The 12,099-nt window shown below is 43.1% G+C and overlaps 1 protein-coding gene across 12 annotated transcripts in view; it reads left to right on the top strand.

The window, feature by feature from the left end:
• LOC120559618 (membrane-associated guanylate kinase, WW and PDZ domain-containing protein 1-like) overlaps window positions 1-12,099 on the top strand; it is a 92,609-nt gene that overhangs the window by 31,260 nt on the left and 49,250 nt on the right. Inside the window, exon 1 of one of the 12 annotated variants that reach the window (XM_039801471.1) lies at window positions 7,614-7,864. The exons of the other annotated variants lie outside the window; for them this stretch is intronic. The gene's annotated coding sequence lies outside the window, so the exon portion shown is untranslated. Of the gene's footprint in view, window positions 1-7,613; window positions 7,865-12,099 lie in introns of those variants that run through there. 12 annotated transcript variants of the gene reach the window in all.

The raw sequence follows: 12,099 nt of genomic DNA, 5'->3' as shown, positions 1-12,099 counted from the left end.
TTGAAGAATTTAGCCAGTATCACTTCTTCATCTTTACCCCAAGGACCCACTTTCTTTTGGCTTCTTTCATATTTGCTTCTTCTCCTCTTAATCTCATTCTTCCCTTTCACTCGCCCATAAATTATTCCGTGACACTTAATTTCCTCACTGTAGATTTTGTTACGCATTACTGTCGATTAAAGCCACTCATGTCTTCGCCGCACCAGAGCACCATTTTTGTAGCTGTCTCACATAACTGTGAAATATACAAAAGTGTGACCAGAGCCAAACACCCAGCACAGTGCCAGACTCCACAGCTGGGCTTGGTTGCGTCACAGACAGTTGGATCTGTGGTGGGGTGACACAGTCCAGCTCTACTGGGTTTATTTTTCTACTGTACTCATGTCATGTTTGTGTTCAGAAAAATGACTGTTGCTTGAGTTGTGATGACCACAAAGCTTGAGGCTTAAAGTGTTTCAATAAAATGGCACAGTTGATCTATTGGGGATGTGATTTGTGTGTGTGTGTGTGTGTGTGTGTGTGTGTGTGTGTGTGTGTGTGTGTGTGTGTGTGTGTGTGTGTGTGTGTGTGTGTGTTTGTGTGTGTGTGTGTTTTTGATTATCACTCATATGCATAGACATGATTTAATCAAGAAAGGGATCACGATTCCACTTCCTCTTGTTTCTATGGACAGGGGCTTGGCTGTGCGTGTTCATTTGCATTGCAGTGCTACCTAATAAAATGTGGCTTCTAGACTAGATTAATGTATTTTTCTCTCTTTCTGTCTCTCTATTTCTTTGCTTATTCGCTCTCTACCTCTGCCCTATCTCTGGCTCTCTGTCCTACTCTTGGGCTCAGCCATGTGACCGGTAAATCCGCCTCTCTGAGCCTCCCCCGGCACCCTGCCTGGGATTATAATGTTCTGATATATTGAAACTAGATTCCTGCCTGATTATGTGATGAACATGTTGGGTTCTCGCAAAGATCACAGGACTGTGGAAAGGCCTCTGCGCACAGAGGACAGACAGCATTGACATCAAAATTGAACATAGACAAAACCAAAAAAGATTGTAAGGCATTTTGTGAAGCAGTCTGAGGGGTCACCAGATTAAAGAATTGCACTTTTTGCCTTAATTTCAATAATATTTGCTTTTTTCCTGCCAAATACTGGATACATTTACCTTCTAATGCCTCTAAAATGTACAGACTAAAGGTTAACATGCTGGATCCTTTCACCTCTTCAGATTCACTAGTATACATTGCTTCATGTTAAGGGGTCAGAAGCCAAATGTTGGAACCACACAAGGAATGCTGATTTAGACAAAGTATTTTTTACTTTTCCGATTACTTTTCTCAACCATAAAAAGGGTGAGTGCTGGAGAAGTCAACAAGAACAAGTACCTGTGGTACAAGTGCTGCATGTAGAATATAACCACAGTATAATGTATAGACCACTTGAAATCCTGCCTACTGTATTCTCACATCTGAGCAAGTCACTACAGGGCCTACGGTTTTGCAAAAATACTGTATAAATACTGTGTAAAAGAAGTAAGCGACACAAGCTGTTTATTACATAGTCACCTGCACACACCCATGCAGAAAGAAGTGCCCCTGGTTATTTATTAATTGGAAATATTCTTTTTCTGGGTATATCTCAAACTAATAGGGTGTCCCTGGATAAAGTATAATTGACTCAACACAGAATGGACTTACTCTGTAGTTGTAGTGATGAAACATTAAAGGGTAAGGCTAGTGTTCTATGTTTTTCTTATTGTCAACTAATCTCATGATAAGAATTAAACCAACAATGTGTTAGTCTGTCTGTGGCTCTTAGTCCTAAGCCCATTTGTTGCTACTGATCTAAACTGGTCACAGAAGTATAGTAACTCAGAAAACGTGACTCCAACAGGAGTTAAAATTGTTTGTTGGATACTATTTTCAGACATGAATTTGGTGTTTTAGTGAGTATTTACAGCAGCAGGATGGTGTATGTGGGATCGGCTTAAAATAGTGCCCACGTTCATGTTGATAAAGGAACTTCATCCAGTGGAACAGTGTGGCCCACTGATTTCGTTTTTTAACAGTGGTCTATGGCACAGAGGAATAAGACATAGCAGTCTTTGGCTAAACGGGCAATACTTATAAATATGATCAATTCTTTGTTGGTCTTTTCATGGAATTTGTTGACAATAAGAAAAATAGGTAATATCACTAGACTTATGTGTGAGGCTCTTTGACTCTGTTTTTGTCTTATATCTTTTTCTAGTAATGACAAAGAAAAAGGCAAAAATGGGCCATAACACAATGCTGGTCAGTCTAATGTTTATACTGCCGACCCCTCCTTCTCTTTCTTCCTGTCCCTCCCTCTTTCCCTTTCTTGGTGACCTACTATCGCTGCCACCTCCTGTTTATTGTCTCTCTCACACACACAAACATGCAAATGTTTTCTTGGCATGACAAGGCAGAATGACAAAAGCCCAGTCAAATAAAAGCCACACTTCTCAGCCCTCTGTTTCCTTTGTCTCTGTGTCTCTCACGTCTCCTCCTCCCCCTCTTCTTAGCCCATGTGTTGCTCCCTCTTGCTTGACTCGAACAGGTGCCTTTCCCTCCACCACTGGTCGAGGTGTTTTTTTCCTTGTCTTTCGAGGCATGTGTGTGAATGTGTGTCTATAAGAAGCCCCCGCCTTCTCTGTCAAGCCATCCTCCTCCCCTCTCCTTCATAGCCCCGCTGCTACAGATGGCCATTGTTATCATGTGCGGCAAATGTCACAATTGATAGAGAAGTCGCCCTCTCGTGGGATTCATTTCCCTCTCACATCTACAGCTGCTGCTTGGGGATGAGGGTTATCTCGGCGTTATCCCATCGTTTGAGCCACATAGCAAACCAACCCTCCCTCCCCCCACCTGATCTCTCCCTCCCTTTCTGCTCTCTTCTCTGTCGTCCTCTTCTCTTCACTTCAAATCCTCCAGTGAGTGTCAGCGTCCCTGTGGCTCGGCGGTGACTGCTGCCTTCCTCTGTCTCTCTCTGTCACACTCTAGCTGTTCCCACTGTCTCCCTGCCTCTGCTGCTCTCACCCTCCATCTCCTCTCTCTCTCTCTCTCTCTCTCTCTCTCTCTCTCTCTCCCTCCCCTCCTCGCTGTCCTTCACTCCCTCGCTTCCTTGTTTTCCACTCCACTGCCGTTCTCGGGGAAATCATTGTTGGAGACAAATTTCTCTGTTTGCCGCTCACACAAAGAAAGGGATTACGGCTTGATTTGCTGGCTCCAGGCTCGCTCTACATCCAGGCAAGTGGCAGCTCCTTATTCTCTCCTCTTTTTCTCCTTCTTTTTCCACTCTTACTGCCATCCGCCATCCGAAGCCTATGATGTATGCATGGCAGAGAGTGTGTGTATGTGGTTGATGCTGTGTATATAGGCTAAGGGAATCAGGGACGGTGGGGGTAGGGGTGGGAATTATGTGAGGGAAAGAGGGGGGCAAGCACACTCTGAGCAGGCACGTCCAACCCAGAGGGACAGATGGCCAGTAGCCCTGGTGCTTTTTCCTCTTTGGTTTACTAATTCACCCTGCAGGCTTTGTGTAAGGCCCACAAGTACACAGACCTTCTTTTCAGCAAGCAAGAGATGGCTGCTCTCCTTAGCTAGAAGAGGGAGGGAGGGAGGGGGGTATCTGTGTGAGGAGAACGGACATGGTATAGGAGAGGAGGAGGAGGAGGAGGAGGAGGGAGGAGGAGGAGGAGGAGGAGGAGGAGGAGGAGGAGGAGGGGTGCTGTAGAGGCAGAGCCGGCTTTTAAGTGGAGGTTAGGATAGTAGAGGATAGGAGAGGAGAAGAGATGAGGAGCTGAGAGGGGGGTCATCAGCCTCAAATGCATGGAGGTCAGGTCCAGATGCTGCTCAAACAAAAGGGCTTCTCTGGGGGAACGGCAGGGGGAAGCGTGGTACTCGCCATTGTGTGTGTCGCTGCATTGCAGGGTGCAGCCGGGGAGTCTCATGCTAATGATGGCCATTCATTCTTATAACGGATGAGTGGGCCCCAGCTTCTGTTTGCCTGCTTTTCACATATGCTTGGTTCATATTTTGTTCATGTGACCAAATATCTGCTGTGTTAACACACGATTTACTCTGGAAACAACAAAGGATGTGAAAAACGAAGGCTTACAAGCTCATTGAGGAAGCTGGGCAAATGTGTTTTTTTGCATAGTAGTGATGTATAAAGACAGGTGCAGCCTGTCTGTGTGTGTATGTGGTTGTGTTTACATGGACTATGTGTGTGTAAGGCTTATGTTTAATGCATGTGTTGGTGTTTTCATTGCCATATTTAGCATATTTTACAGATACAGTCACAAACTGGCATCGTTTGGTACCATTAGAATAAATCGCATACAGGCCAAAAGGACTGCATATCTTCCTTCTTGTTTCACTGTGATTGGCATGTGGTGGTGGAAGGTGGTACTGGAGGCTGTGGTCTCTGACGTTGTTTTTGTTATTGGCAATCTCCTCCAGGCCCCTTTTTTAAAGGCATCTTAAGGTACGTTATACCCAGAAGAAACCATTGCAACAATACAACCTCGGTTTCTGTTTCTGCACCTGGAGTTTTGAACAAGCTGTACCTTAAGTGTGGTCTGATGAGAAACCACTGTCATTGTGAATATAAAATGTAGCTCACGACAATATTATTGTTATTGAAACACACACAACATATTCATGTTACCTCGCCAAGCTCATGTAAGACAATCGTCCTTTTGATCTTGTGAATACTCAAGTAAAGATGTGTTGACAGGATCACCCCAGAGACACTCGGGTCAAAGTGATCAGTCCCTGGTTAATGAGCCACTATTGTGTCCAACAACTGCAGAAATGCTTCATGTAGTCCTGTACCATGGGTGGGATGACTCCAGTCCTTGTCTGCTTCGACCAAAGTGATACTTCAGCCAAACTAGGAGTCCACATGGAACACAAACAGTGTGAATTCTCTTAACTATTTACAGATTATATTTTAGACAGCCAGCTACTGCGTCTATGATGATGATAACCCCGTCCTTAAGGTCAAGGAAATGAACTGTGCTAATTCACTGACTAAACAAAAGTTCTCTGTTATGATCTTTTACGAGTCTTTTACCAGACTAATCTGTCTGTGAGTGTCTTGTGATGGTTTGGATGTGGATCTGCTGTGGCAGCCAGCTAGCCCACATACTGTAGTTCCTAAGTGTCTGTGAGCCTCGATGCCTCCAAGCAGTGAGTGTGATGATGCCAGCTTGATCTAAAATCAGATATGCTTTTAACTTTTTTCACTGAACTTTGTGTGTTCATGTGGCAGCGTACAGTATCTGTTGTGTTTCCATCATATTTACTCCTGGGTACTCTGTTTATCCCAGGGCCTTATTTGGTGTTTCTCCATAAGAAACGCTACAATCTTTACAGCATGTTTTATGCAGTTTTTGCTCGTTTGCTGTTTGAATATTTGGTTGTCCGAATAGCTGAGCAGTGACATTTTGCAAACTGTAAATTATATATGTTACAAGAATGTTCTATTCTCTTACCCACCATACCCCTGCCATTTTGTCAATGTAGGTAATTCCTAAAGGAACAGTTTGACACTTTGGGATTTTATTAGCTTTCTAGCTGAGAGTTAAGACTAGAAGATTAATACCACTGTCATGTCTGTATGCTTAATATAAAGCTACAGCCAGCAGGTGGATAGCTTAGCTTAAAGACTGGAAGCAGGAAGAAATCGCTAACATGTTATATGTGTTTGCTCCTCGTAAAGCCTACAGTAAATTATTGTTTTTACTCTTTGGATTTTGCACTGGTAAAAAACCCTGAGATATGACATACAGTATACATTAGTGCGCTTAAGGCCGGTTACACACTGCCTGCATGGCGTGAGCATGGCGTTTCTGTTGCGTGTCAGCTGCATGGATTTTTCTATGTCTTTACACACCAGAAACGTGTCTGACGCAGCGCTGCTGCTGCTAGCCTTGTCTGGACACATGTATATATATGTTTCCCATTGATAAAATTAAATACCATGTTATTTATTAATATGTATTTGTGTCTAAATGACATATAAACATCTTTTCCTATTCTATTTTGCCTGGAAACGCTTCCAACACGCTTGCGTGTTGCGTGAAAAATAGGCGTCGGTTCTATTTCGAGCAGGCACGTGTTTTCGGCGTGGCTCAAGCCGCGCCTGAGATGCGCATGTCACGCAGGCAGTGTGTAAGCTCTAACCTGTTAACATGGAAGCCAAAATATAAACGGACACACCACGCAGCTGACACGCTCGCGCGACGCGTCCAGTGTGTAACCGGCCTTAAAGGTGCTGGTAGGCAGACGTTTTTACCTTTAGACAGAGTCATGCTAGCTGTTGCTTTTGGCTGTAGCTTCATATTCAGTGTACAGTATATACAAGAGTTCTTTTCATCTTCTTTTTGACTATCAAGTTTATTTCCCAAAAAGTCGCAGGGTTCCCTTTAACAAAGAAATTTGGCAGTATAATTTTACTGTACAGGTTGACCATATATCAAACAGTTATCAGGGAATGTTCACATTTTAGCACCGCACCAGTAAATTCTGCATAAATTAAAGTAAAATCAGCCCTCAATTTGTGGAGTCTTCCCTTGTTTGACATTGTTAAATTGTGCAGAAGGATGTTCTGTTGGCAAGCTACAAACTGAGTTTAGCTTTGTTAATGCAACAAAAACATGTCCAACCTTGTCATTCAGTTATTCAGCAGTAACACATGTCACAGTGCAAATACTACCATTTAGCAAAAAAGCTTGATATAAATACACAAACAAACTATGTCAAACTATTGCGTTTCAAAACTCTATTTAAGGTAACGTGGAACAGTTACATCAAGGTACAAATGCAGCATTCAGCACTTTCATTGATTCATTTCAGAACTGCCAGTAGAGCTACTATTCTTTAACTTGTAGCAGTGATACAGTGAGGGCATGTGGCTAAGATTGGATCATGTGAATCCAAACAGAAAGCTGCAGTCCTCTTCCCTCAGGGCAGCTCCTGGGTTTTGTGGTCAGGTTGCCTGGGCAGCAGTCCATGTCCATGCAGGTACAGGCCTGCGCTGCCAGGTGGAAGCTTTTCTATGGTCTGCCACTGGGCTCTTAATCTCCCAAGGTCTTTATGAAGTCTGGTTAAAGCATAGTAAACAAATCCAACCTGTAACCCAACTCTGCACTCTCTCATGTAAAACCAAAAACCTTGGTCATCATTTTACAGTTAGAACTTGCCAAGCTGGAAACAACAGGAGCATCTTTTACAATATATGATACATTGAATATACAGTATCCTTCTCCCATCTTCCTCTACATCCTGAATCCTCACCCTCATCCTTGTCCTGCTGCCCTCCACACCCTTCCTTAACCCAACATTCACCCCTGGAGAACTGCCTGAAGCCGACTGTTTATCGGGACGCACCATGTGTTAGGTAATGTCAAGCGTCTATATTTATGGCTAAGATAGAGAGAGAGAGAGAGAGAGAGAGAGAGAGAGAGAGAGAGAGAGAGAGAGAGAGAGAGAGAGAGAACAAGGTAGAGGGAGGGAGGGAGAGTAGGCGGGAGTATGAAGGGGGGCTGCAGCCATTGGCCTCAGACAGGAACTGGAGTGTGAATAGCTCACAATGGCTTAGCCTCTAAGCTGGGCTGGACCTCTAATTTGCTCTGCTTGTGGAGCTTTGAAGAAAAACGGCAGCTGCCTACTAGCTGCCTGCCTGAATGAGCTCACAAGCTGGGAGCTAGCACTCGCTCACAGAGAACTGGATGATCCATGGATGGTTTGGTTGGGAGAGGGAGACCAGAATTCAGCCTGCTTGGATTTATCTTTTTGAATATTTCTATGGAATAACAAGGAAAGCATTGGCGGTGTAGAGGTAAACCTGTGACATTTACTTCATAAATGATGCCCTGGCTTCCAGGATACGATTGGAGGGGATTTGGGTGGGGAGAATAAACATATACACAGAGGAGGCAGAAATACAGAGGCAGGTGGATTTTCTTTTTCTTTGAGAGAGAGACTGACTGTGGGAATCAGTGCTGATGCAGATGTGTGATGTGGTATTGATAAACTGATGTGTTGTGCCATGTGTATGTGATGATGGCGGATGTGTGTGCACATATGTCTGCCACATCTTTCCATCTCCCCCTCATTTCTACCTCCCTGGGTCACCTCTCCTTGTGCACTAGCTCCCTGCTCTCAGCTTTACTCTTTAAATGAAAGCTCTGTCCTCAATTTTTCATCCCAGTGTTCTCCAATAAACAGTGATTTCTTATAAGTAAAAAAAACCCTGCCATCTTTTGTACAATTCCTTTTACAAGATTTCCAGCTTCAATGACGCTTCAGATTGTATTTGCTTGCCCACTATTCATTTTCAGCCCCCCCCTCCTTCTCCCTCATTCTTCTCCCCCGTATTGAAAGGGTAGAGATGGGGAGGGAGCAGGGGGAACAGCAGGAGAATAGCCGCTGGGACTCAGCTGTAAGGAGTGTTGTGGCGCGAGCTGAAAGAATGGCCTGTTGTGTTGGGCAGCAGTTGGGCAGCAGTATTGTGTGTCTGGCCTCTCTCTCTCTCTCTCTCTCTCTCTCTCTCTATCTCTCTCTCTCTCTCTCTCTCTCTCCTTCTCCTTTTTTAATGGGTAACTGCATCATCCCTTTATTCAAACAGTCACAGCAAGGAACCTGCTCTGCTTATAAAAACAATAAAATAGGCTCCTTGATAAAGACCGTTACCCTTTCCATAAATTTAGGGCTGGTTAATGTTTGGAATGTTTTGATAGTGAAGCAGTACTTTTTTAGATACTTTACTTTAACAAATATAAGCTGAGGAACTGAAACTATTAGTCGATTAATCAATTAGTCAATTGACAGAAAATTCAGTCTTTTCAAGCAAAACCCCCCTAAACATTACCTAGTTCCAGCTCTTTAAATATTATGATCTGCAGCTTTTGGTCTTCTGTGACTGGAAACTGAACTATTGGTCAGACAAAGTAAGACATTTGAAGACATAACTTTGGACTTCAGGAAATTGTATTGGTCATTTTCACTATTTTCTCACATTGTTTAGACAAAATGATCAATCAGTTAATTGAGAGCATAATCTGCAGTAAAATTACCATTAGCCAAACACTGACATACATGAATGAGACCCTTTTTTTTGCAACACTGCAGATACTTATCAAAACATCTTCTAGGAACTTGTTCTGTTTAATAGTGACTTGTGAAGGCAGTTTGAATGTGGTTTTGCATTTGTGTTTCAGTGTGGGAAGCAAGAAGAGGCATTGTAGCTCTCTGCTGAAGCTTCCCCAACCCCATGGTAGTTAATTAAACTTGCTACAGCATGGCATGCTCTTAGCAGCACCTCGGCCCCTGATAGGATCTGGAGTGGGGCTGCTATTTGTTTAATCATTAATCTGAGGGCCTCCGCTACATTGATTCTCTCTCTGTTCCCCTTCATAAATCATTATGGGCCAGCAATCCCTTTAATGGGGGATGGAAGTGCTGATTGAACACAGCCACGGCACTCAGGATGTAATATTCACCTTGGTCTCTAGGTCAGTTGATCAGGACTGAGGAACAGGTCCTACCTGTCTATCTCAGCAACTGCAGATATCTAAAGCCTTCAAGCATGATGATTTAATTAAAGTAAGTTTAACCCATGTTCAGACCAAATATTTTGTAATAATGAGTATTAGTTGTATTAGCATCACTAAAAAGATTTGTCCCGCTGACACCCTAATGGATGCAAATGGCCATCTATCCATAGTTTGTGGTTGAGACGCTCCCATCATCTGACCAGTGTATTAAGGGACTACTTGTGTAGATGAGGCCTTAAAGTGCTGCCTCAATCAATGCTGCTCCAGTAATTGGCTTAGAGGCCCAAGAGAGTTGCCTGACTCCCTATGTGACTGTTGGCTTTCTCTGCCCCTCCCCTGCTCCGTCTGCTCTGAGATATGCACGCAATTTCTTCTCACGTCACCTCTCAGCCTCTGTTTTCATAACACACACTTCCCCATCAACACTAAGCATGTGTTTATCCTGGAAACATTCTCCAATTTATGCTGTAGCTGCAGTGTTGGGAATGGGACAGTTAAAATCATTAGTTGGTGAGATTTAGTTTTTTAAGAATTTAAAGTTTGATGTGACATTTTATATTTTCTTATAAACTATTATAGCATTGTTTGGAATTATTTTCGATAAAAACAACCATTTCCCTGCACAATTTACAGTCCCACCATCAGGCTAATCTCACTCTCAGGTCAGTTGGAAGTTGTTCTGTCTCGTGTGTTCTCCCCCCTGTCACGCTCACACTCGCAACCAGCAGGGGTTAAAAACAGCAGATGTTTGGCTGAACCGGTGTGTGAGTTTGTGTGTGTGTGTGTCTACTAGTGTCTGTATGTCTGTGTTAGACAATGAGTGGAAGCTCCAGACCATCAACAGCAGGAAGGCAATTGAGGGTATCAGATGTCACGGTGCTGTCAGCCCCACTGTCTTTTCTTAACACACAGGACGGCATTTTTTCACCTGGATTTGTGCTTGTATATGTGATTGTGGTTGTGGTGGTGTGTGTGTCTCTGTGTGTGTGTGTGTGTGTGTGTGTGTGTGTGTGTGTGTGTGTGTGTGTGTGTGTGTGTGTGTGTGTATGGTTTTCTGTTTGTTTGTGTTTTTAGCTTTCATGGTCTTTATTGGGGACATAATCATGAGCAGTAAGTGTCTCAGATGACGACTGGCGGAGGAGTAACAATCTGAAGAGTTAAACAGGAGGTTGTGTGGGTGTGGACGGAGAGGTGTTCAGGTTATCTTAGCCCCAGGTAACGGTGAACCAAACTGACCCAGGGGACAGAACAGGACATCAAGAGAGACAGCAAGAGAGGCTGCAGACGTGTGTATCACCCTTAGTCTGACATCCTGCACTTCAGTTGGACTTCAAACAACACTTAATTTTCACTCGTCAGCTTCTGCACAACCTAAGCGTTTAAAAAAAAAAAAGAAACATTATGAACATTATGTTTTTATTTTTGACTTTTGAAGCATGCTCGAAATTGCACACAATGGCAATCCAGTGCTATCAAGTCAGTAGAAAATCACACTGAGTGTGAGGTGAAACCTCATTGTGGTACGATAGGAAAAGTTAGGGGAAGTTATTAGGATACGTTGGTAGTACCAAATCACATTTATTTTTTATCTGTTAGCCTTCCCACTCATGGACCGTACGTAATGTTACATGTGGATATCCCTGGCAGGCTTGAGCCACTTTTAGCAGATACAAACATTCACTCAGCTACATGAATGAAATATTTAGTTAGCTTTTACAGATAAGCTTCCCTCTCAGTATAAACTCACACGGCTTGCATCAGCCCACCAGATGGGCCACATGATGTGGAGCAATATATGAGGGAAAATAGGGATTTTTGGCTGCTAAAAGAGTGAAAGTTGAGCCCTGTGCATTGTAAAAGATTCAGTAGCCAGATGGCCTCAGAATCGGCTTTTCTCTGCAGCTAGATAAAATGGCTCTCTAAATGTTTTCCACTTATTCTAGCTCATTTACAGTACAGTAGCATTCACAAGTATTTGGAAATGAAACTCCCGATTCTGTCCGTGTCCATTTGAAAAAGATTAAGGAACTTGAATGTGGTTTCAATGAACTGTACATGTTTCAGTGCATAGGGAAGTGTTGTTTTTACTTAAATGTGAAAGAACCAAAAACCTCTTCTGTCCCTAAAGCCTCATCTAAAGCAGGTGTCTTCATCATCTCGTGACACAACTGATCTTTTCCATAGAAAAAAAACCAACCGCTTTTTAAATGTAGTCTTTTTAAGTAATCATGAGAGAATGTTGACAAATCAATCCGTCATTGTCTGTGTATCATGACTTGAGAGTCAGGACATTGTTGCCATCATGTAGTTAAAGAAGGCCAGCCGGTAGTATGACCATCTTAGTCTTATCAGTACGCTTTGCTGCTTTCTGTGGTACCTCGCTGAGAGATCTTGCTGTTATACTGCACTCGAAGTTGGTCTCTTTGGAAGATGTTAACCTTTTCATACAAATCTATAGTATTCTCCAAGACAATGACATACATTTATGTGTGGATGAATAGTCACCTTTTTCTTTTCA

This window comes from Perca fluviatilis, chromosome 5 (genome assembly GCF_010015445.1).
Source record: "Perca fluviatilis chromosome 5, GENO_Pfluv_1.0, whole genome shotgun sequence".
NCBI lineage: Eukaryota > Metazoa > Chordata > Actinopteri > Perciformes > Percidae > Perca > Perca fluviatilis.
Note: the sequence above shows the minus strand (reverse complement) of the source record. Positions and strands in the feature narration are given on the sequence as shown.